The sequence below is a fragment of the Lontra canadensis genome, unplaced genomic scaffold (genome assembly GCF_010015895.1).
Source record: "Lontra canadensis isolate GAN:19392208 unplaced genomic scaffold, GSC_riverotter_1.0 scaffold17, whole genome shotgun sequence".
In the NCBI taxonomy this organism is placed as follows: Eukaryota; Metazoa; Chordata; class Mammalia; order Carnivora; family Mustelidae; genus Lontra; species Lontra canadensis.
Window position 1 is genome coordinate 18,190,714 of NW_022631011.1, and position 25,454 is coordinate 18,216,167.

Below are 25,454 nucleotides of genomic sequence, written 5' to 3' on the forward strand. Positions count from 1 at the left end.
AAGAAAATGAGATTATGTGTTAAAATGGGATAACTGTTTGGAAGAAAACAAGGCAAAGAAAGGTAACAGAGTGTTACTGTGTGCCTGGGAGAAAAAGAAGATGGATTTTAAACCAGATGATCAAAGAACATTAGGTTCCTTGAGCAAACCACTTTGGAAGTGATCATTTTACCAGGGAGGAAAACGATCTCTCTCAGGAACATGGAAAAATCCCTGGCTTCCAATGTATTTAGAGTTTTATCTACAAGAATATTTATCACAGCTTTATTTTTATAATAGCAAGAAAACAGAAATAACATGAAGCCCTAACTGAAGAGTTTGTTAAATAAAATGTGGATGGAAAAAAATTACATAATCTTTTAAAATTGTGTTGTGAAAGAAAATGTAATGACATGGGTCTGTGTTGCATAGCTTCAAAAATATATATGCCATATGCTCCTGATTTCTTCAGTATATTTTCCTCAAATGAGAAAGAGTGCAATGATATTTCATAAAATCTTGATAATATTCATATTCATATCAAGGAGATGTAACACATTTTTAATTTTTTAAAACTCCCCCCCCACATTTTGTATTAGAAACAAGCATTGATTTGTGGTAAAATAAAAATAACAATACTAACAATGACAATAATAATAATACACGTATAAAAAAATAACTCAACTGAAAGGATGTAGAAACCAGAACTCTTATAAACATCTTCATAAGGTGAAGAGAGAGGATGCTTATTGAAGTTAAAGATGACATAATCTGAAAAGATGAGTTTACATGCACACGAGGAACCCAAATTAGAAATTATTTTGACAGACCAGAACAAGGACCAAAGACATCGAGATGAACATTATTAAAAATAAATTTGTAATCTCCATTTGGGTTTTTTTAAAAATCAATTAAAGAGGTACAGAGCTGGAGGACTCATTTGACAACAGCTCAGGCAAGGAAGGACCCGAGTGTGTTAATGACCACAGCTCAACATGAGCTCATAGTGTGACACAGCTGCTCCGAAGCTAATGAATTTCGACATTAATTAATATGCTTCTGGTGTCAGCACCAGAGACAGAACTGTCCCTCCGCAGACTACATTGGTCAGATGAAATCGTGAGAGAAGCCCTCTCACCACATCTTGCTTTTGTCCTTCACAGCACCGGTCACACTAGCAGCTCGCGAATTTATGCAATTGCTGGCTTCACATCTGTTGTCTCTGCTGGCCTCTAAGCTCCCTGAGGACAGGGACTGTCCCTTCACGGTTTACTGCTTTCTCACCAGGGTCTAATGTTGGCACTCACAAAAAAATGGGAGACTGCTGTCCTAAATATGGGCAGAGCCAAGCATCTCATTTATTTATCCCAGTTAATAACACTTATACTGTGTTTCTATGTGCCAGGCATACGTCTAAGTCCTTTACAGACAGATATTAATTCATTAATCTTCACTGCAACCGTGTGAGCCACGTAGATATGAACACTGGGCTAGAGAGAGGTTAAGAAATGTGCCCAAGCCGGGCAGAGCTGAAATCTGAACCCAGGTGCTCTACACTCTGCTGACTGTCAAAAACAAAACTCCAAAGAAACTGTGTCCCATCTGGATGAGGTTGACCAGTAAAAGAAGCCTAAGAAACATATCATATTGAAATCTGTAAAAGAAATGGACTGATGGAGGCTAAAAACAAACTAAGAACCAGAGGGGATATGATCATTTGACTTCCATGTAAAACAGAAAGTAATGATGAAAATGAATGAAATCCCCTATGTTCAGTAGCATCTACATCCCGATTTACGAGGGCAGTCCTGGTTCATGCCTGTTATAGCAACGCAATTAGAAACACCATTCTTGTTCATTCTCAAAATACTCCAGATTAGATAAGCAATTATTATCTGCTCACTGAGTGTTTGGCTTAAAGGAAGATTTCACATCCCTTAGGACGTTGGATCTTTACAAAAGTCTTGTGTAGTTCATTTGTAGTTACATTATTATACTATCCCTCATTCTTCAGCCAGAAAAAAAACAAAAACAAACAAACAAAAAAAAAACAACACAGAATTGTTCCAAAACACACTACGAGTTAGTGGCAGAGCTGTGATTGGAACCCAGGTCATCTGATTAGAACTACACACTTTTCTCTATCTACTCTATTGAGTAACTGAACTTATTCTGTATTGCCACAGAGTGCAGAGCTAGGACAAATGGGTAGAAATTCCTGAGAAAAGATTCACCCTCAAATGAAGTACCACATTTAAAAACCTGAATGTATGAGCTTTCTAGTCAATCAGAAATTTGCCAGAAACTGCCCAAGCCCAGGACTGAGAATGGGCATGGGACAAGAGTTTTATCAAGGGGATTGCCACCCCAGTAAGGACCTATGAGCTCCTCGGAATGTGGGACATTGATTTCTGGTGGGCAATGAACCATTAGCAGATCACAAAATGATTTTACACACTATGTGGACACAGAATTCAAAATCACTAATATGCCTAATGAGACCTTTTGATTCCCTTTTCAATTACAGTTTTAATCCTTCCATTACTGCCTAGGGAAAAGCCTCAGATTGGTGCCAATATACCTTTAATACTACTGAAACAAGCTAACCCACCCTTTAACCAAGAAAGCAATAGGTTCTAATCTTTCAGAGTCAATAATATCCATTGAACTTGACCTGATACAATTGTTCTGTCTTCACGGAAATTATTCTAGCTTTGAATTTCCTTTTATGACAGTGATAAAAACTTTTAAAAAATACATCTAAGTAAATAAGTGAGTCAACATAAATAAAAACATTAACTTATATTAAAATGTATAGTAGACAAAAAAACACAAATTTTCCCCCAAAGATGTCTACATCCTAATCCCCAGAATCTACATGTATATTCCCTTATATGGCAAAAGAAAATGTGCAAATGGAATTAGGACTAAGGACCTTGAGATGGGGAGATTATCCTGAATTATCTGAAAGTGCCCAATCTCAACACATGAGTCCTTAAAAGCAGAAAACTTTCCTCAGCTGTGGTCAGAAAGAGACAGAAGGGTGGAAGAAGGTCTAAAAGATGCAACGTTGCTGCTTTGAGGATGATAGAGGCAGGCCGTGAATTCAGCCAAGGAATGTGAGTGGTCTCTACAAGATAAAAAATGCAAGGACGTGCATTGTCTCCTAGGGTCTCCAGAAAATAATGCAGCCCTGCCCAACCTGGATTTTAGCTTATGAAAGTCATGTCCAACTTTTGACCTATAGACATTAAAGACATCACATTTGAATTGTGTAAGCCACCTATTTTATGACTTTTATTTACAGCAAAAAAGGGAACTAAAATAGAAGGGTATAAGGAAAGACAGAAATTGTGAGAATGTCTGAATAATTGAAGTTTAGAAAACAATCCTTCTAGATGGCTTATAATGTTCCTTCCAATTCTGAGATGTTCTGGTAACATTCTGTCAACTATCTGATTTCCGTTCCCCCGATGGCTAATTTAGTGTTTCCTGTGCTTTAATAGACATTCCAAAAAGTAATTTAAAAACAGTGAGAATGATTCATATGAAACATATTCTTGTTTGGGAAAAAGTACGGTAGTTTGTTTTTCAGGGATGCAGTGTTGGAGATGTACGTATGACAATCTTATAATCACATTATTTTCATGTGGATTCACTTGATGTTGAGAGTTACCTGCTTGTTGTACATTAGTGAGTTTTATCATCCATATATCACCATGCTTTTCTTTAAAAAAATTAGGTATTCTCAATTTACAGATTAATCTAAGGATCTTTCGGCTCCATTTGATATGAAAAGCAATCAAACCATCTCAATAAAACAGAAGTTGTGTTTGATGGCATCTGGTTAGTCAATGTTACATTGTAGGAGAAAACAATTAGATTTAACCAAGTCTATTTTCTCCAAGATGTTTTGTTCTGCCTTTTGAAAATTCATACCCTACAAAGTCATGTCTGATTATATTAACACCTGGCATTCTGGTATAAGCAATAATTAACCACTCACACCACTCATCCTGTCTCTTTTGACTTGATCACACATGTGGAGATATATGAAAATGTCTTCAGGAGAGAAATAAGGGTTAATAAAAGACAGAGATATGTGTGCACTCCATATAGTATAATTGATTATACATTACACACGTAATCTGTAGACCAATAAAGCAGGACACGCATATAGTCTGTGAATATATAATCAGAGTCATTAAAAGAGAGTCTGCCATCTCATAATGTTAATCAAATGCTATTTGACCAATTTGCTTCCAGCAACTAATGGGGCAAATTGATGTCATCTAATCTTAAATCTAAAGAGGGGTATGTTCTAGAACTACAGTGTTTTTTTTTTTTAATTTCTCATCTTTCTTGGGTTGAATTCATTTATCTTAAAGAAGTGTGTTTTAATGCTGATGCCATTGAAATAATACCTGAGAGCAGATTTGAAAATGGCAAGTTATAATTTATTATGGATATGGAGGAGGGGAATGGCCACAAGATTTCCAAAAATGTCTGTTACCACGTGGTCAGAAAAGTGTTGCCCAGGACACAGTTCTGATTCATCATCTTCAGGGTACCGTACCTCATTCACATGCAACAAACTGAAAGAAGAATGAAAAATTGATCTTTTCCCCTGAAAAATAACTTAATCAATTTCCAACTCAGTTTTAAGAAGAAAATGCCACAGTCTTTTAGTTGAGAGTGATCTGACCATGTATTAGCCCTCATTCATATTATTAGGAAGTGTATACTCGGGTTCTTTAACAAGTGAACTGTCCACGTGATACAAAGCTGATTTTGAATTTTTGTTCTTTCACCAGTAGGAAGAATGTAAAATATCCTTTTTCTTTTTTTTTTTTAATGTATATTATTCCTGACATAAGTAGGCATTCCTTTGAAGTCATTGAGCACTGTGTTAGAGCAAAGTTAATATTACCAGAATGCTGGGTTCTAGCAAATCATTAATTAGCTGGTAATAGATACGGATACATTGCAAGAATCTTACAGATTGCTTATCAACTCGAACTTTGTAGAGTATGTTTGTATATCCATTTCCTCTTTCTAAAATATGACAGGTTTTAGAGAGAACAGAAGCAACTTGACAAGATGACCTCACAGGGTTCCATCTTCTTTCAGCGGAAGTACTGTAACACAGACTTTCGTTCCCTGGAAGCGGAAGCTTACTGTCTGGAGTTTAAAGACTGTTTCTTGTTTTACTGAGGGATCCTCTGCGGTGTTAAAGAAACTATATGTATACAGTTGTTTTACATATATTAATGTTATCAGAGAATAGTATTTGTTTTATATTTAAAGAAAAAAATTGACCTGGCTATAAAGTGAGCACGTAACCATCTCAAGCCCTATAACAAGCAAACACTATTAGCTCAAAGACCAAAGCCCAGTCTGCCTAGACTTCTGCTTCCTCCTCGTAGCCTTAAATATCCTTAGTCCTGGGAGCACGGCTATACTGGTTGGCACGGGGAAACCTGATCCGACTGCATTTTTGTTGTTGTCGTTAAACATGAAATTGGGAAATATCTTAAGTATTGAGGTCCTGAGGAAAATCAAGGGATGCTTTATATTTGTATTAATTTCTAATTACTATTATAGGATGTTAAACCTGCCTCAAAAACCAAATTTTTTTAATAGACAACACAAATAGACACACGTATTTGATGTTTCGATTTATATCATTTTGAAGTATTGAAAACATTTTTCAGGAAAAAAAACTCAAGAGTTCTCAGTGATATCTTTGATATTACTAAATAACTCCTGTAAGCCTTACAGACTTATTTTATGCTCTTTTTTTAGTAGAAATCAATAATTCTGTTTTCAGTGAGTATAAGATAATAGATACATGCTATGTGTTTAATCTATTAGCACTCTTCTAAAAAAGGAAATAAATAAGCTCACAGCTCCTTCCCAGACAGTATCTTATTAGATCTTAATATTTAACTTAGTTGGCTCACTAGAATCGATTTGCTATTGCTGTTATGACTGCTTCCAGGTGGTTGTCTGCTTTAAAGAAATATGCAATTAAATTTGTTTGGGAATGTTCTATGCCTAAATTATATTTGCTACTTTTATTTTTATTTTGAAGTGCCCTGAAGTATATCATTTCATTTGGCCTCTGAAACAATAGCATGGCTTTCCCTTGCCATGTGTCTCATTTCTCAGAATCTCGGTCAACAGGGAAAGCAACAAGATGATTGAACCTTTCCACTGGAGATGTCTCCTGCACAGATGTTCTCCCCACACAGATTACCAAACAGAAGCTGTGTTTTTGTTGAAAACAATGCATTTCTAGCCTTCCTCAAGGGATCCTCCCCAATTTTAATATTGAGGATCCTTTCTTTTGCCAGAAATACTGTCTTAGGAAGCAAAAGTGACAGATCTGATCAATCAAGTCATTTACAGTATGCATTTCACACTGATTTTTGACAGATCTCTATTCAGGGTTAAGGTGAACATTCCCAAACTCAGTATTTCCTCAAATATTGCCAATTTCCTTTTTTTAAAGATTTTATTTTTAAGTTATATTTACACCCAACATGGGGCTTGAACTTACAACCCTGAGATCAATAGTCACGTGTTCTATGGACTGAGGCAGCCAGGCATCCAGATATTTCCAATTTTTAAGGCTCATTCCATAATTCTTTGTGCTGCATTTTTTGAAACCCCAAACCTCTACTCAGCTTAGAATCCTGAATGATATACATTTGGATCAGCTTTCTGCTCCCGGGTATAAACCCGGGTGTCTTATGATAATATAAATTTCTGAGCTTCAGTGTGCCCTTCTGCTGTTCTTCCCTAAAAAAGGAAACATTACTACAATAAAGCTAAAATTACAGCAGTTATGCCACTGAGCGCACTGCGGCTTCTTCAATTCTTTGCTGTGGCTTCTTTTCAGAGTTTCATCCAAAAAGCCCATTTTGGTATTCACCGCATACACCATCTTTACCGGGACTTACCCGGTTTGTTGTTCAAACAGGAAGTAACCTAAAAGGTGTGACTGCAGAGGCTCCAAACATGGCCACTCTCCCCTCACCAAAATATCTTTCCCTCTATCCCTTCACTACCGAATCTCTTCACAACTCCCTGGATGCCTTTTAGCAGAGGATGGATTATTTTCCAACGCACAATGAGAGCTAAGTTGGAAATTTAAACACTTTTACAAAGAGCTACAAATATCATAAAAATTAAATGCCTTCTGGTGTGCAAATTTTGATGGGATGACAAGATGTGAGGGAATAAAACACACAGGACTTCAGGTGAGAGAAACAGGTATCCCATGGGACAAAAAGGGAAGCTGAGGATGAAACTTACAACCTGTTTCCTATCTTTGCTTACCGTCGATACCTGTGATTTTAATTCTTCTGAAAAGAGCAATACTTGCCAGACAGCTTTCCATACTACTGATAGAAAATTCTTTATCCCCTTCTTTGGTAGCTAATTTTTGAGAGCATGTAGGAACCCTTTGATATTATAGTTTTTATGTTGTAATTTAGAGTCTTTCTTGCTTTCCATATCATAATCTTATTAATATCACCTTTAGTAGTGACACACATCCTTAAATAATTTACATATCAAATGGAAATATTGCCTGACATTGGGTTCTCATAGAACCATACCTCAAAGAATTATAATTTGTAAATCTAGAGATCTTAATTACTGTTACTACTGTTAATGAGTTCTAAATTATGGACTAATTAATATTTATTGATCAGCAATGAACAAATAAAATAAATGGACCTATCTAATTTCTTGAGTATGTGCCTTGTTCATTTTAAGTCTAACATTCGAAAAAGATATTGACAGCATCTGGACATTTTAAAATTAATATTTCATTTTTCTAATTATGATTATGAAAAAATAAGTATGGTTAATTCTTTATTCATGAATTTAATATTTTTATATTATAGTATTTACATTCTTCAGCATCTAATTTAGAACTCACTTTTAAAAATCAGTGTAGATCAGGAGGTGGCAAACTATGGCCTGTGGGGCAAATCCAGCTGCTGCCTGTTTTTGTAAATAATGTTTTAGTAGAACAGTCACATCCATCCATTTATGTATTGTCTATGGTTGTGCTACAACAGAAGAATTGAGTAGTTGTGACAGAGGCCATATGGTCCTCAGAGCTGAAAATATTTATTGTCTAGGCCTTTACAGAAAATATTTGCCAACTCCTGTTATAGACTATCAAAACTTCAGCAGTTTACAAAAAAAATCTTTAGTAACTCAGTAAATTATTTTTCTGTTATCAAGGAAACAGTAATAGATATCCAGAAAAAGACCATTCAAATTCAAATGTCTGCCTAATCCAACATGACACTATAAAAATAAATAGCTAATAGTAAACACCTAGGATTTTAGACAAAACCACAATTAATTTATTAGACTTGAGTTCTCTGAAAGCCACCTTTTAATTTCTCAGGCAGATTATTTGATGAGTATGATTTTTCTCTTTTTAAAAATGTGGTTACGAGGGCACCTGGCTAGCTTAGTCAATAGAGCATAGAGTTCTTGACCTTGGAGTCATGAGTTCAAGCTCCACACTGGGAGTGGAGCTTACTTTACAAAAACAAAAACAAAAATATTTATTTATTTGAGAGAGAGAGAGAGAGAGCATGAGCAGGAGGGGCACAGGTAGAGGAAGAGGAAATCTAAGAAGACTTGCACTGAGCAGAGTCTAATGCAGGGCTTGATCTTACCACCCTGAGATCATGACCTGAACTGAAACCAAGAGCTGGACATTTGACCAGCTAGTTGTGCCACCCAGGTGCCCTGAGAGTGGAGCTTGCTTTAAAAAAAAAAAAAAAAATGTGATTATGAAATTACTGACAGGAATTTATAGTAATTTTGCATTTGAACAATCCTTTTTGATCCAAATACATGGCAGTGATATAGAAAATACAAAATGAAAGTCAAATACAAACAATCAAGATCAAAAGGGCAATAATATTGGCATGCCTGGGTGGCTTAGTTGGTTGAGTGCCCAATTCCTGATTTTGGCTTTGGTCATGATCTCAGGGTTGTGACATCAAGTCCTGTGTGGGGTTCTGTGCTGAGCATGGAGCCTATTTAAGATTCTCTCCTTCTCCCCGTCCTTTCCCCATCGCCCTCTCTAAAAAAAAAAAAAAAAAAATACAATAACATTGCTAAGGACTAGAAATAAAGAAGAAACAGGTACGTAAAATTCATTCAAAATAAAAATGATTATCAAACTAGGGAAGTTTGATAAAGCTTATTTAATAAAATAATGGTTAAACTTTAGAAGTATTCCAGTAAGAGTCAAGAAGAAGACAAATATTTTTTACATTCATTTCTATTAAATGTTGTAATAGATTTTTGAAACAACAAAACAAGTGATAAAAAACAGTTGACCCTTGAACAACATGGGGGTTAGGCACACCGACCCCATGCAATCATAAATCCCTATATAACTTTTGACTCCCTGAAAGCTTAACTACTAATAGACTACCAATGACTGGAAGCCTTACTAATAACATAAACAGTCAATTTAACACTTGTTTTGAATGTTATATATATTATATGCTATATTCCTACAATAAAGTAAGCTAGAGAAAAGAAAATGTTCTTAACAAAATAACCAGGAAGAGATAATACATTTATAATATTGTACTGTATTTATTGAAAAAAAATGTGCATATAAGCAGATAAACCTGTGAAGTTCAAACCCATGTTGTTCAAGAGTTAACTGTATAAATACTATAAAGAAAGATACAGTTTGATTTTCAAGAGATAATTATTGGTAAAGAAACACCATAGGAGGGATGCCTGGGTGGCTCAGTTGGTTAAGCCACTGCCTTGGGCTCAGGTCGTGGTCCCAGGGTGCTGGGATCGAGTCCCGCACCGGGCTCCTTGCTCCGCGGGGAGCCTGCTTCTCTCTCCGCCTCTGCCTGCCACTCTGCCTGCTTGTGTGCTCTCTCTCTCTGACAAATAAATAAATAAATAAATAAAATCATAAAAAAGAAAGAAAGAAAGACCATAGGAGCTAGAAAAATAAACATCCATGAAACATATAAGTTAATTCACCAAAGTTGTTAGAAACAAGATCAGCACATAAAAAGTAAATAACATTCCTATTCTCTATTGGAATATTAGAATATCCAATCAATTACAGCAACAAAAACCATAAAGAACTTAGAAATAAATCTAACAGAAGCAATACAAAACCTTTTTTGGAAAAATAACAAAATACTATCAAACAACATAAAAGAAAATATGGAAAGATACTGTATGCTTAGGAACTGGAAATCTGAATGTTAAGTAAGGGATTTCATCCAAATTAATCTCCCCTTTTAAAGCAGTTTCAACCAAAATTTCCTGTAGTTTTTGCAAGATGAACAAGATATCATAAAATTAACAGGGAAAAGTATAGGATCAAAAATATACATTTAAAAATTTTAAGCACGTAAAGAGATGGAACAGGGGCACCTGGATGGCTCAGTTAATTAAAGTGTCTGACTCCTGATTTGGGCTCAGGTCATGATCTCCGGATCCTGAAATTAAGTCCCTGTGTCTGGATCCATGGAGTGTGGAGTCTACTTGAGATTCTCTCTCCCTCTCCCTCTACACTTCCCCTACTTTCTCTCTCTCTCTCTCTCTCAAATAAATAAATAATTTTTTTTTAAAAAAAGAGAGAAAGAAGAGAGCAAAATTGTGCAGTGTGGGAAAGAGGAGGAGGGTTTGCCCTTGAAGATGGGCAAGAACCACTATAAAGCTAGAGTAAGCTAGACTGTGGGGTATTGGCAGAGGGACAAATAAATAAACTAATGAAACAGGGTAGAGCCTAGCAACAGAACCAGTCATGTAAGGACACTTGAAATATGACATAAAGGCTTTGTAAATCAATGAGGGAAAGGATGAACTATTCAGTAACCATTTTTGGCCAATTGTTTATCCATATGGAAAATATAGTTAGATTCCTATATCACATCTAGGGAAAAAATATTATCTCAAGTTTATTAAAACCCTAAAAGTGAAAAACAAACCTTAAAACTTCAAAATAATTTTTTTTTTAAAAAAAGGAGAATATTTTAGGATCTTGGAGTAAGAAAGACTTCCTTAAATAATTAGAGAAAAATAGCACAACCATAAAGGAAAATATTGGCAAATTCAACAAGTTAGAAGAAAGCAAGACTATATAGAGAAGTACTATAAATGAAGTGAAAACAGAGCAAAATGAAACGAACAAGTCACAGACCTGAAAAGAATATTTGTAAGACACATAACCAACAAAGAATTTACATCCAAAATACATTAACCAAACCAAAAAAAACTCCTACACACCAATCAAAAAAGGACAGCTTAGTAAAGGAATGAACATGGAATATAAACAGAAAATTCACAAAAACAGAAATGTAAGCGCCCAATAAACTTATGAAAAGGGGTTCACCCTAATTAGAAACTAGAAATAAGCAAAGCAAATTAAGAGATTATGCTATACCAATCAGATTAGAAAAAATCTTTAAGTGCTTTAATACCAAGTGTCAGTAAGTCTTAATTAACACAGTGGAAGTTCTTACACACTGCTGGTAGGCACATAAGTTGGAACAACTGCTTTGGAGAGCAATTTGAGAATAGCCAATAAAAGAGAAATGATCATTTCCCTTGGTTCAGCCATTCAACTTCTAGACATATACTCCAGAGAAACTCAGGTGTAAGTATACGAAGAGATTTGCCCTTAAATAATGTTCACTGAATCATTCTAAGAGCAAAAGAGTTGGAAGAATTCCAACTCTTTCCATATACCTCAACCACTAGAGAATAAATAGTGGTCACAATTGAAATAGTTATTAAATAAATTAATAAAAACATGTGTAAAGCTTTATAACAAGGGGGAACAGTTGCATAATATGTGTGGCATAAAATCCATTAATATGAACTTTGAGAAGTACAAAGAAACATAAATATTACTTATTGATACATTTTTTGTAAGTAAGGACATTAAGGCATGCCTGGAAATGAAAATCATAAATTTAGAGTAATGGTTACTCTGCGAAGATAGGGGGTCAAGTAAGGGTACTCAGGTAACTTCAACTGTATCTCAATGTTTTGTCACTTTTAATTCATATGTATTGATTATTTACTGTATGCCAGATACTCCCTTAAGTTCTTTTTTTTTTTTTTTTATTTCACAGAGGAAGAGAGAGTACAAGTAGGCAGAGTGATAGGCAGAGGGAGAGGGCAAGCGGACTCCCCACGGGGCAAGGAGCCTGTTGCAGGACTCGATCCCAGGACTCTGGGATCATGAGCAGAGCTGAAGGCAGCCGATTAACCAACTGAGCCACCCAGGCACCCTCCCCTAAGTTCTTTATGTGAATTAACATATGTAAAACTCATAAGAACTCGATGAGATATTCTTATACTAGTTTTACATTTGAGAAACTGAAGCACAGAGAGGTTAAGTAACTTACCCAGAGCCATACAACAAGGAACTTATTGGGTAATAGAACAGGGATTGCATCCATGGAGTAACACTGTAAAGACTCTACCTTTAACCAGCATACACAGAGCCCTGCTAACATATGAATATGGAAAAATTCAGACATTTCATAGAGCTCGAATACATGGTGTTTTTAAAAATGATATCACACTGTCATAATTTTATTACACTATACGAATTTTAGTTTGGAAAAAACATGTAGATACCTTGAAAGACTCACATGTATAAGATTAAGGCTTCCCATCATTCAATCTAATTCTGATTATTTTTATCTAATAAAAATAACGTTAATAAAAATGTTAGTAGATAATTTTTCAACCTTCTCTTCCTCTTAAAGCTTCTATTTTTTTTTTGTCTTCAAAATATTCCTAAGCAAAATTTCTTAAAAATAGGACTCAACAGTACCATAATGTAGAAACCAAATCTGACCATTGCTTCTTCATGAAGCGAAGCCATTATGCTATTTATGTATTTACATTATCTTAATCACTACCATGGCATTCTGAATTCTCTGCAGGGAAGTGCCAGAGCGGCTGAGAGGGGGCTTTTGTGCTTAGGGAATTAGAAATATATTCAGGAACAGAGAAAGCAAAAAAGGAAATTGCCCAAATAACTTTTAGTTTGTAATAACATTTGCTTCTCCTGCACAAAAAGCTATTTCACCCAATTTTGGGGGCTTTCTTAAAAACAACTAAGATGTAAATGTTATCCTATTTGCATGAGATCTTTGTAGAGATAAACAGACAATCTTAAGTCTGTTGGTGAGAGTCTGAGTCTTAAAGAGTGACCGATGAGTGGCCCAAAAAGACATTTTAGATGACGAGCAGATCTCTAAAGTCAAAGAGAAAAAAGGTGGAGTGGAAATTCAACAACAACTGCCAGGGCTGACCAAAAGAAAAAAAAAAAAAAAAAAAAAATTTGAGTAAATCAGGTTTGCTTCCACAGCTGCCTTTGCTCTTCTCCCCAGGAGCCATGTGTACCTTCTATTCTTAAAGAACTTTTTTCTAGGTTAGCCATCAACAGATCTGCATCTAAAGAATGCGCTATTATTCTTGATCCAAAAAAAAAAAAAAAAAAAAGGAATTTCATAGTCCTAAATTCTAGCCTCAAAACCCAAACAGTAAAGCACCACAGAATGATAAAAGAAGAGATAGTGCCCAGGCTGGGAGGGGGGTGGCTCAGGAGGCTTCCCCAGGTCTATTCGTGCCCCACCCAGTGCAATGGCAGGCACCAGGGTGATTTTGACCATTAATCCTGTCATATAAGATTGAATAAAGACTCAGTGGGGGAAAGCAACAATGATAGAAAAGCAAATGATGCCCTAGCTCTATCTATAAATCCAAAGGAGGCAAAGATCTGAAGGTTAAATGTATTAGGATGGTTTTGCTTGCTACATCACCGAAAAAAGCACTTGCCTAAGTTTTCAGTTACCTGAGCCTTATTTGTTCATTTGTTTTTGGTTTGTTTTTAGAAAATTTTGTTTATTTGACAGAGAGAGAGATCACTAGTAGGCAGAAAGACAGGCAGAGAGAAAGGGGAAAGCAGGCTCCCCGCAGAGCAGAGAGCCCGATGTGGGGCTCGATCCCAGGACCCCGAGATCATGACCTGAGCCAAAGGCAGAGGCTCAACCCACTGAGCCACCCAGGCACCCCTGTTCATTTGTTTTGAGAGCAGAATAAATGTGACAGACTTTTGTTATACATTATGGAACTAAAGCCAACTGAACGTCGCTACTGTGACATCGTACATGTACGTGCTATTTCGTGTTGTCATTATTATTTTTTGATATTACATGCTAGTCCCTTCTCATTTCCTATGTAAAGGGGGAGGAAAAGCAACTTTAGAAAACATTATTTTTACTGATCCATTAAATATGATCAGTATTTAATCAGTAAGGAAATATGGAAACAGATACGCAAATGCTGATTAAAAATAAAAACCTTAGGCCGCTCTTTTCCCTCCCTTGTCACCCTAAATCCATCCCAGTGTCCTAGGTAAAATATCTGCCATCCAAATCGGGTCACTTATTTTTAAAAAAATTCATTTTAGAGAGGAGAGGAGAGGCAGAGGGAGAGGGTGAGAATCTGTAGCAGACTTCCTGCTGTGCATAGAGCCCCACACAGGGCTCCCATCTCACAATTTCAGGACCCTAAACCCATTACCCTTCCAGACTGTAAAACCATGACCCCAGCAGAAGTCAAGAGTTGAGGCTCAACTGATTGAGCCACCGAGGCGCCCTACAAAAAGCGGGTCATCTTTAAAATACCCTTTTCTCTGTATAACCAAGTCATTTTCAATAATAATCATGAAATAACGTTGAACAAATACATATGAAACAAAATTTGTACTTACTGACATAAATGATACAGTTTGCATTTATTCCTCCAGTGTTTTCAGCTTAAACATGAATGGTCACATAGAATGACAGAATTGAAATAACTACTTCTGTTTCTTCTTTATAATCTTCTTGTGCTACATACTTATTTCAGATCAACTGTTTAAACGCAGGAATACATACAGGAATACAGGAAGTGGCACCTGGGTAGAGAGGGGATATTGCACTAAAGGCACAGAGCTGAGCCCCCATGTATGGGGGATGAGAGCTGTTGTCCAACAAATTCACTTCCATGCAGAATGCAATGTTCATTAAAGGTTAAGTAAAAAAAATATCAAGAGTACCCACAGTAATTATTTAGCACTTAAATAAAAGACTTTTTCAGAGAGGAGTTTTTAGCATTAATGTTACTTAGAATTGTTGCCTTGTGGTGATTTCAACAAAAAAGCAGGCCAACTTTTGGTCAGTTTCATTATTGATTTTAAAGTCTCTACAGCCTGGCACCTGGGAGACTCAGTCGGGTAAGCGTCTGCCTTCGGCTGGGGTCCTGATCCCGGGGTCCTGAGATCGAACCCGCATCGGACTCCCTGCTCAGCATGGAGTCTGCTTCTCTTTCTGCCCCTCCCCCTGCTTTTGTTCGCTCCTTCTCTCTCTCAAAAATAAATAAATAAAGATTTTTAAAGAATTGTCTGCATCAATTCACCTCATTATTACCAGCAGATAAGTGAGCTGCTCCCTCTATGCTAGCCTCAGTAAGCCACTGGCCCATCTTGATTAGAATCCTGGAGCCTGGGCCACTCCCCTGAAAGACAGAACGCTGGATAGCAATGGCTCCACTTGTCCCAAGTGGCTGTGTCTTCACTATGGCTCCCACACCTCCTCTCTTTCTTCACTCCCATCTTTCCAAGAGAAATGCATGAAAATGGAATTACCTGCTTGGTGGGGAAGTTTAAGCCCCCCAACTGCTTGTTTTTTGGGTGAAGGGATGGAACCAACATTCATCACACCAAGCCAAGTGCTATGTGGGAAGGGGTTAACATTTACCGAGCACCAGGTGTATAAGCACTCACTGTGTGTAAGTCCCCTACTTACTTCATGTCCTCTAATCCTTCAAGAAGTCACTCCAATTCTATATTATAAATGTTTTCAAGGTTAGAAGAGGGAGTAGACACAAAAGCTAGGGTGAACAGTGTGGGAAAATGAGCTTTTGTCAGGATTCATTATGTGCTAGGCACTGAGCAACTTGCTTTAAATACATGTGCTTGCTTTAAATACATTTGCAAAAAGCCTTGCAAAATACATCTTATTATTCTCAGAGAACAGAGGCTGAAACTTAGCTCAGAGTTAATGGTACTCAAACTCACTTCACCCCACATCAACATAAAATGGACTAGTAAGATTCAAATCCAAGACTATCTATATCCCCCCATAAAACCGGCCTAATTTACTATCATATGCCTTTTCCTGTGGAAGTAAGCACTGGCCCAAGGCACTAAAAATAAATCAAGCCAGACCTAATGAAAGTCAAGTTCAGAGTCTGAAAAAAATTTAATAAATCCTGTGTCCTGATTATAAGAATTGGTGTCTGCAGGAAAGTATGATGTATGCTGGCTGCAGACAAATCCTTTTCCTCTCCTAGCCCCATAAATGAAGTGGAACAAGGCAGGCATGTTTAGAAGAGAAAGAATGATGTTGACAAACTGACAAGCACCAGCGCAGTTATTACACCCAAGCTTTAGTTAGCACACACCCCCTCCCCCCACCCCCAGAGAATCAAGCACAGACTAGAGGATTCCAGTGCGAACAGTTTATATGGGAAGTGATCCAAGACATACTGGCAGAGAGGCGGGCAAGTGGGATAGCAAAGAAGAGGCAGTATTTGAAGAACCCATTCAGGATTTCTCTGACTGTGGTTGATGTGGTTGGTGCAATAGAAAAGACTGGTGAATCCCACAGTTATGTGCTCCTTGTTGTACCTCCTTTCTCATAAAGTGGGTCCATTCATCCAAGGCAATATGACAGGAGATTCCACTGCTCTCAGAAAGCAGTGCTGGATGAGGCATTGTGGAGAGGAAAGGAAAGCCTAGAATATGTATCAGTCCAAGCACATACGCATTGCTGCCCTCCAGGGTGAGCAAGGTCTCAATATAATGAACTTGTCACCAAGGGCAATGTGCCCTGTCTTCAAAATCTGAAAGGACTTATCAAATACTCTGCTTTTTTCTGAATAGTAGCAGGTGCAGTGTGTAACACCAGACAACTGGACCTCCAAAGGTTTCACTATATAGCCTGCCTCTTACCTCTGAAGAGTTTATCCTCTAACCACACGCATGAATGTTTCTTACCAGGGCATCTATAGTATTTGCCCTTTCCTGCTCTCTGGGTTGAATTAATAATGTCACCAATATGGTGGACCAGCATGATGTTTGGGGGAATGTCCAAATGATCAAGTTTCCTTTGGACTGCATTGTGAAAGAGAACAGAATAGTTAATGAAACCCCAGGACAAGACCTTCAATGAGTATTCATGTCAATTTTAAGTGAATGCAAGTTTCTGGTTCTCCTTGCTACTGAAATTGAAAGAATTCAATCACCAGATCAGTAGTAGCATCACTTATTCTATAAGATAGTACATCTGCATTAGAGCAGAGATTGGGATTAATACTTGGTTACGTTTACAAATCTTTTGTCACCTACCATGATGTGTTTGTTTTTATTGAAAATGAGACTGATGAATTAAATAGGGATATAATGAAAATCCATTAAGTCTTTAAGGATGACTCTACTCCCCGCCATTTCTCTACGGACACAGCTTTGCTTCCAATGTCTTCTTCTGGCCTGGAAGAAGGTGGAAGTTTTAAGGGCTTCTACTTGGCCTTTCCTATCACTAGAGTTCTTAGCTCACCAATCAGAGAATTAATCTGAGGTTCTTTTTGACTACTAAATATACCAAGCTCAGTTATACATTCAGGGTATAGGGAAATGACCCAGGTGGGTCTGTAGAAACATGAGAACTGTAGTCAGATAGACTTGGGCCAGGAATCCATTTATCATCTGACTTCTGTACAATTCCTCCACCCTCTCTCCTGCCCTGTCCCACCAGAAAGAGGCCATGATGGTGCTTAGGTACCCTAGTATAAGTTTCATTTAAATGCTATAACCAGAAGTCCTAAAAGGATTTGAGCACTTCCTTTTACCCCAGTGTTCAGGTACTCTGAAAAAAGTAACAAGACTCTTTGAGAAAGAGTTAGGGAAATTGTTCCTGATGACTCCTAAATGTTTCAGAGTTTTTCCTACAGGAACATGTCCTCACATTCAATTGGCCTGGAAACTGGGCAAAGAGTCAAAATTTTCCATTGCAGGAGCACATGGGGGGCACAGTTAATCAGGCATCCAACTCTTGGTTTTGGCTCAGGTCACAGTCTCAGAGTTGTGAGATTGAGCCCTGTGTTTGGCTTCATGCTCAACTCGGAATCTGCTTGGGACTCTCTCATTCTCTCTCTCTGCCCTTACCCCACCCCCAAAATAAATAAATCTAAAAATATTTTTTTTTTCTGTTACAGTAGCTAAAATCACCCACTCTTGATCTTTTTTGGCTACATTAGTTAAATAGCACTCTCAAAGGCTTCTCATTCATCTTGCTCCTTGTAATACCGCATTCTACTGGCCATTGCTACAGATCCCTGAGGTTCAGAATCCTGGCTGCTAGTCCAGCCCTGTTGCCCTTATCAGAATCCCATTTCCCTTGCCTGTTACAAGTACAGTTACTTGGCAACTGGTCTTCTGAAATCTTTCCGTATCCTGTCAACCTAGGGAACCAATTTCCATAGTGGTATTCCCTATTATCAACATTGGCCAGTGGGATGAGTTGTCAGATTTAGCAAAAAACAAAAAAACATACAACAGATGCCCAGTTAAATTTGACTTTCAAAATAACAGTGCATAATTTCTCAGCAAAAATACACCCAAATATTGCACCCTGTGTTTTCTCTGGCAGCCCTGACTACAGAGGAGCAGTGAAGTACCCTCTGGACCTTCCCAATAAACAGAAGCAGTTGGTAAGATCTCAGGTCTAACATAACATTTGTTCTAGTATGACCAGCTCTCTGAACCTTTTGAACCCTCCTTCAATATTTTGCCAAGGAAGTTCTGCCATCTTCACCTTATGTATATTTTCCATTATTTTCTCCAAATTGGAAGGTGGCATCTCCACTGTATAGGTAATCCTTGCCAGGACATTAATCCTCTGTTGTGGGTGAGTACTCCCATGGTAATAAACTCTCTCTTATCCAGTCTTATTTCCATTCCTCCCCACAAAGCATCCCAAGATCCCTTCCCAAACATGTTCTTCTAGTTAATCCTGGGCATTTTAGTTAGATCCTGTGGTTCTTTTAATAAATTTTCTCCCATAGTAAGTCATGCTGGGATGTGACCCTAGTTTTAGTACAGAAACAGAGAAAAAAAAAAAGGATAGGGGAGATATGGAGGACAATTAGTATCATCTTGGGAGTCATCTGCCTCTGCATGGTCTTCACACAAGGGAGGGCTCCAGTTTTCTAGGAAGAGGGAGGGTGCCACTTCTCCCAGCCTAGGGGCTTCAGAGGACTCTCCAGCACAAGGTCCTTAAGTCCATCCTCTAAACGTCCCCATCCTGGGGCTCAAGGTCCCAACCATCCTTTAGCAGAGTTCTGATTTTACTGTAGAAGGCCATGGATTGAGTTTCTGGGTGATACAAGTACTCTCTCCATCAGATCCTGGGTTGGTTTTTCAATACAAGCTACCCTCCAATTGCAGGAGATAAAAGATCCCTCAAAACAGTACCATAAAGACTTCCTAGATTTTACCAGGCCTTGAGATGATAGGTATGTGACCTGAAGCTTCCTCCACTGATTCATTTAAACTTAATGATAATCAACTAATGTCATAATCTATAATGATCACTGCTCCTTTTCTCTTAGAATGTTAGAGATATTTTGTAAGCCAATACACTCCCCCCGTTGAACTTGTATCTCATTCCACAGCTGGAGTCTTAGTCACGGTGGTGCTGTGGCACACCAGAAGTTACTACCCAACTTCTAGCACCAACTGTCTTAATTTGGGTTCCTCCAGAAGCAAATGCTGCAAGGAGCATTAGAGAGCAAATAGTTTACTTAGGAAGTGATCTCAGGAACTCTGAAAAGAAATGAAGGAGAGAAAAAGAGGAAGGCAGCCAACAATGGATGCATTAGCAGACAAGTTACCACCTTGAGCATATAGCTTCCTTCTAGAACTCAGGCCTCCGAGTTATCTCATGAGGGACTAGAAAGCTAGAATACCGATTCAGAACCCTCTTCAGTGTTGACTGAGGACTGTTCTTGACACAAAGGAACTCTAATTCTCCAGGCCCTGTGGTCTGCTGCACTATAAAGCACACCAGCGACGGTGGTAGTTGGGAGCTGGTGGCTCACCATGGAGCAGCAACACCTGAGGAGAGAGGCATGGCCAGTAAGTGCCTCTTCCACACAATGTTCCTGAATTTTCAAAGACTTGACTTATCCAGTAGAACCTGTTCTCTCTGGAGACCAATGTGTATGTACTTTTAATTTTTTTTAATTATTTACTTTTTTATACCAAATCTATTCATAGGGTTCCAATATAAACTCGACCAAATTTAAATGGGGACACAGAAGTATCTCCTTTCATTTCTCTCTTCAGATACCTATTTTCCCATCACAAGGAACCACTGTTACTGTTTCATAGTTTCAAATATATGCTTCCAGAGATTATATGAAATAAAAAATATATTCTATCTCCCTCCCCTCTTTGTACATGAATGGAGAAGGAAGGAAGGAAGGAATGGAGGGAAGGAGGGATGGAGGGAGGGAGGGAGGGAAGGAGGGAGGGAGGGAACCAATATACATTATCCTCCATCATGTTTTTTTTCTACCCAATAATGTGGTGGTTATTTTTCCATATCAGTACATCAGTATATCAGCTGCATAGTAATCCAATGTATAGTTGGTGGGATGTAGTGCAAGTAAGGAATTTACTAAACATGAGCATTCAGTTTTCTATCATTTGTTATTACCAAGATTCTTCTGTGAATAACTTTAAAGACGAGCCTGTTTTCATTTATGAAAGTATATCCACATGTGAGATTATCCTATAAAGTAAATTTCTAGAAGTAGAATTGGTGTGTCAAAGGCTGGATGCATTTTTAATTTTGATGGCTGTTGCAAAATTGTGCTTCCAAGAGCTTTAATGAACTAGAGCTCTCTAAAAATTTGAGTTTCCCATTACTCCTCCTTTCTATATGGAAATCTTAACTTCTTTAAATTGGTGGGACAGGTGAGTTAACACTTCTAGAAAATATCCTTAGTCTGTAAAATACCCAATGACATTCTGAAGTTGTCAGTGACATTTTTATGCTAAAGAACTGTCCAACACAAAAATTAAAATAATTTAGCTGCTACTGTGCATAAATAATTGATAAGATCCTCGGAGAAAAACAATTCTATTTTTAGAGGATGAAATATGGAAAACTCTGACAGCTTTTTCTTAAAAACAAAGGAAGCCTTTTTTGGCATCTTTGCTCTGACAGACAACATAATCGTTTTGTGGGATAAAATCATCTATGTGACCCTCACATTTTGAACATCAATAATAAATATCTCAATTGGTAACTATTCTGAAGAGACCCATTTCTTAATCAGTATCTGAGTCTGAGTTTAACAACAAGCACAACAAAATCGATTGCTACTTTGTTGTTGCAAAGAATTATTTTCCATAAACTCACACATTCCAGAAGTTTCTCTTTATGACACAGTGGACCTCATTGTCAGACTCTATCAGAAAGCACGTGGCACAAGGAAACTTTAACTGCATTTTCTTTGACTTAGATGAGTGACCCTCACTATCCACTTCTGTTGGAAAAAGAAAATTAATTTCTTACACTCTCCTCAGGCTGAAAAGAGAGTCTATAGCATACACACCAAAATCCTTCTTTTCCACCTGCAAGATTGATTAATCTATAGCATAAAAAAATGTAAATCTTTGGGGATCTTGTCACTTTTATGGTCTGTAGAAGATGAATTCAAGCAGGATTTCAATATTGCTTGGGCCTCTGGCCCCAAAATAATATAGCCATGTCACCAGGGGAAAGTCTATGGGAACATGCTGTGCTGTAATAGTTTACAGATTCATAAAAAGTATTGATCAAGTTTCATCTCCTGTAGTTCTAAAGAGCGTATTAAAGGATTTTGTCTTCTAGACTATAGCAGCCCAGTAATGCTAAGCATGGCAATGAACAAACACATGAAAATCAAATACAACCAACAAACACAAAAGCATCTGGCTTTGTGTTTAACTCAACTATCATCAAGTTAATGGTGCAGTCATGTAAAGCCTCTCCTTTTAATTAAATAATTAGCCCTTTCCTGATGGACAGCTTTACGCTTGGCCACACGGGCTGTTTGTACAAAGCAGAGCTATCAGGCATATCAAGGCAGAATAATTTGTACAGCTTCAGAATGATTTCAAAAAGCATCCACCCACTTCCTTTCAGGTTCTAATCTCCTGTCTGTTTTCCTAAGTTTTCACAGGAGTGTTGGGTATTGCAATATTGGCATTTCAGCCTGGTCCCAATTCTCAGATTCAAAGATTACACAACTCTGAAGCCATATTTTCTGAAACAGGCTTTCAAGAGATCCCAGCAAGGTTTAATTTTTATTTATTTATTTTTTTGAATTGTGCCTATGGCTTTGTTTCCTTAGGTCATGCAATGTAGCTTTTACCATTGACCCAAAGTTCATCGCCAAGATGTTATTTCTCCTTGGCCAACTGCCCTTTTAAGTTTTAGATCTTTCAAAAATTTTTATTGAGATACAATTGACATGTAACATTATATTATTTTCAGGTGTGCCACAGTGACTCAATGTATGCATCTATTGTGAAATGATCACACAATAAGCCTCGTTAACATCCATCACCATATGTAGTCACAAAAATTTTTTCTTGTGATCAAAACTTAATTTATGCTCAGCAACTTTCAAATATAATGTACAGTATTATTAGCTATAGTCATCATGCTGTATATTAGATATTTTTGTAGATATGTTGAAGGGTAGTAAAAGATTCCAATCAGAATGCTAATTCTCAGCATGCTAAGACCAAAAAAACCCACAAACAAAAAAGAAAAAACAACAACAACAACAAAAAACCCTTTAGTTACATGAAGGAGATATTTTAGAACAAATGTTATTTGTACTCTTGGCAATAGGTATGAATTTGCTAAATAAATTAACAGTTTGTGCTCTCATAAAAATCTAGAAGTCTCTGATCCTTTTCATAAGAGATCAGTCTACTTGCATACAAAAGCCTAACATCTACTTACAAAGTTGTGTTTCTTATCATGAAAAGAGTCTCAAAGAACAGGGATGCTTCTATATTTTCTTTTCTTCAGGAGGACCTGGTGAGCTGAAGAGATCGGAGCTGGGAATTTTCTAGAAAAGGCACATCTTCTTTACTGTTTTGTCAGCTAAAGATCTAAAACCTAATTGTTAAAAATGTTATTTGCAATTTTAAGACACTGTTCAGAGATAGTTAATATGTATTTAAATGTTTCTCTAATTAAATTGGGGAAACAAATAATCTTCTTGATTAATGAATTTCTTCAAGAGGCTTTCAACAGAGTGATTGGGCAGTTAGGGACAGCTTGCTTACCTCCATAGATGAGAGAGATGTTATTTTTCTCCATGGTCATTTTATGGTAAATTAGGTTGTGATTCCTATTTTATTGTTGATGAAACCAGGCCTCTTTCCTGGGTCCACATGAGGGGATAATTTCCAACAACACTGAGCTCAGAGATGACATTTTTCTTCAAGAAGTAAATTCTCCACCTAATAACGCACATGTTTTAATGAAAAATCAATATCACTTCGAGAAGTAAATCTTTTATTCTCAGAGACATACTGAGATCTTTAGGTGAACATCTTTAACTTTACTAATATAAACAATCTCATGAGACGCTTAAAGCGTGCAGATGTAAAATGTGCAATATCATGTAATCAACTCCAGGAGAAAAATTTTGCTGTTTTCAATAACGTTTTCAGTCATTTCTCTGGAAGTAGCTACACAAATGAATATTCTTGTAAGGATAATTCACGAATTGTAGCTTGTATACACACTCAATAAGTAGACATATACCTTGAACTAAGTTTTTCTTTTCTGTAAAATTAAAAAATTAACCTAGAGGTTTTCCAAGATTCCTCTAATGTTTTTCTCGCCCCACCCCCACCTTTTTAAGGGATTCTGTATCTTTATTTCAGAGAGAGAATCTCTTGCCTTCCTTTCAGTTTTATTGAGCTATAACTGACATATGGCCCCATGTCAGTTTAAGGAGTAGAGCATAATGACTTGACCTGCATATATTATGAAAAGATCACTACAACAGGTTTAGTTAAATCCACCATCTTATATAGATATAAAAGAAAAGAAATACTTTTTCCTTGTGATGAGAACTCTCAGGATCTATACTCTTAACAACTTTGGAATATGACGTACAGCAGTGCTAGCTATGGTCGCCATGTTGTACGTGACATCCCCAGTACTTTCCTACCTTATAATTGGAAGTTTATTCCTTTTGGCCACTTTCCTCCAATTCTTCCACCCCCACTCTTAGGATTCCCTTAATTCTGTAACTAGTCTCATCACAGGAACATTCATTATTACTGCTTTATGTTCCAGAGATCTGTTACTTGACTATCCTAGGGGAGGAGGTGTAACTGTTCCTACTCCCCTTTAGAGTATCTTGGGCAAATTTAATCAGGTATAGGTTAGATGGCTAGTTCCATAGAGGAATCCGTGGCTCCCCTGGAAATCTGCCTTCTGGAGGTTCTGTATTGCCCCATATTTCAGGAAGACGTCTGTTCAAAACACAAATACATAGAATCACTAACAATGCCCATCAGTGGGCATCTAGGGCTCCCAGAACATGTCCAAAACCAAAAGGAAGGTAGTCTATTGCCTCTAGAAAGGGCTATGAAGTAACAGTAGAAACTGCTAAAGGCCGAGAAGATACAAACAAACTCTTGTCACCTTCCAGTCATTCACTATTTTTATTTATTCTACCTGCTTACTTACAATTTCTGTGGCTTAATCATGAGTTTAGTTCCATATTTAGTTACGAATCATATCAGTCAAGTTTCTGAGAAGCATACACCCTTCAGCTTGGTTTAGAAGCCACACCTTTCCAATGGATTTGGGTTGTTCTGGAACTTACTTGTGGATGGGGAGTTACTTTTGCTTTATCCATCACATGATGTCACAACTAGCATACACGAAGCCACTAATGGGTATCCTTCTGTGTGATGGCCCTCAGTAGTTAAAGTGAAGGCAAAAAGAGAAATATATGATATACTATTCATGTGTTTTGGGGGTGATTACTGTGATTTAATAGTAATTTTTAATGGAAGATTAACTGACTTTTTTTTCCTGGTGTATTTTCTTTTTATAATCGACTAAGTCCACACTGTTACAAATAACCTCTACCTGATCTGTAGCTTCTTCTTGTTATATGTTTAAGTGACGCCCATCCTTTTAATTCGTAGACTGGAAAATAAAAAAAACCTTAAGATTTTTACCTTTAATTTCCTTTCTTTACATCAGAGAATCAGTGTGTGGTAGATACAGCAAATA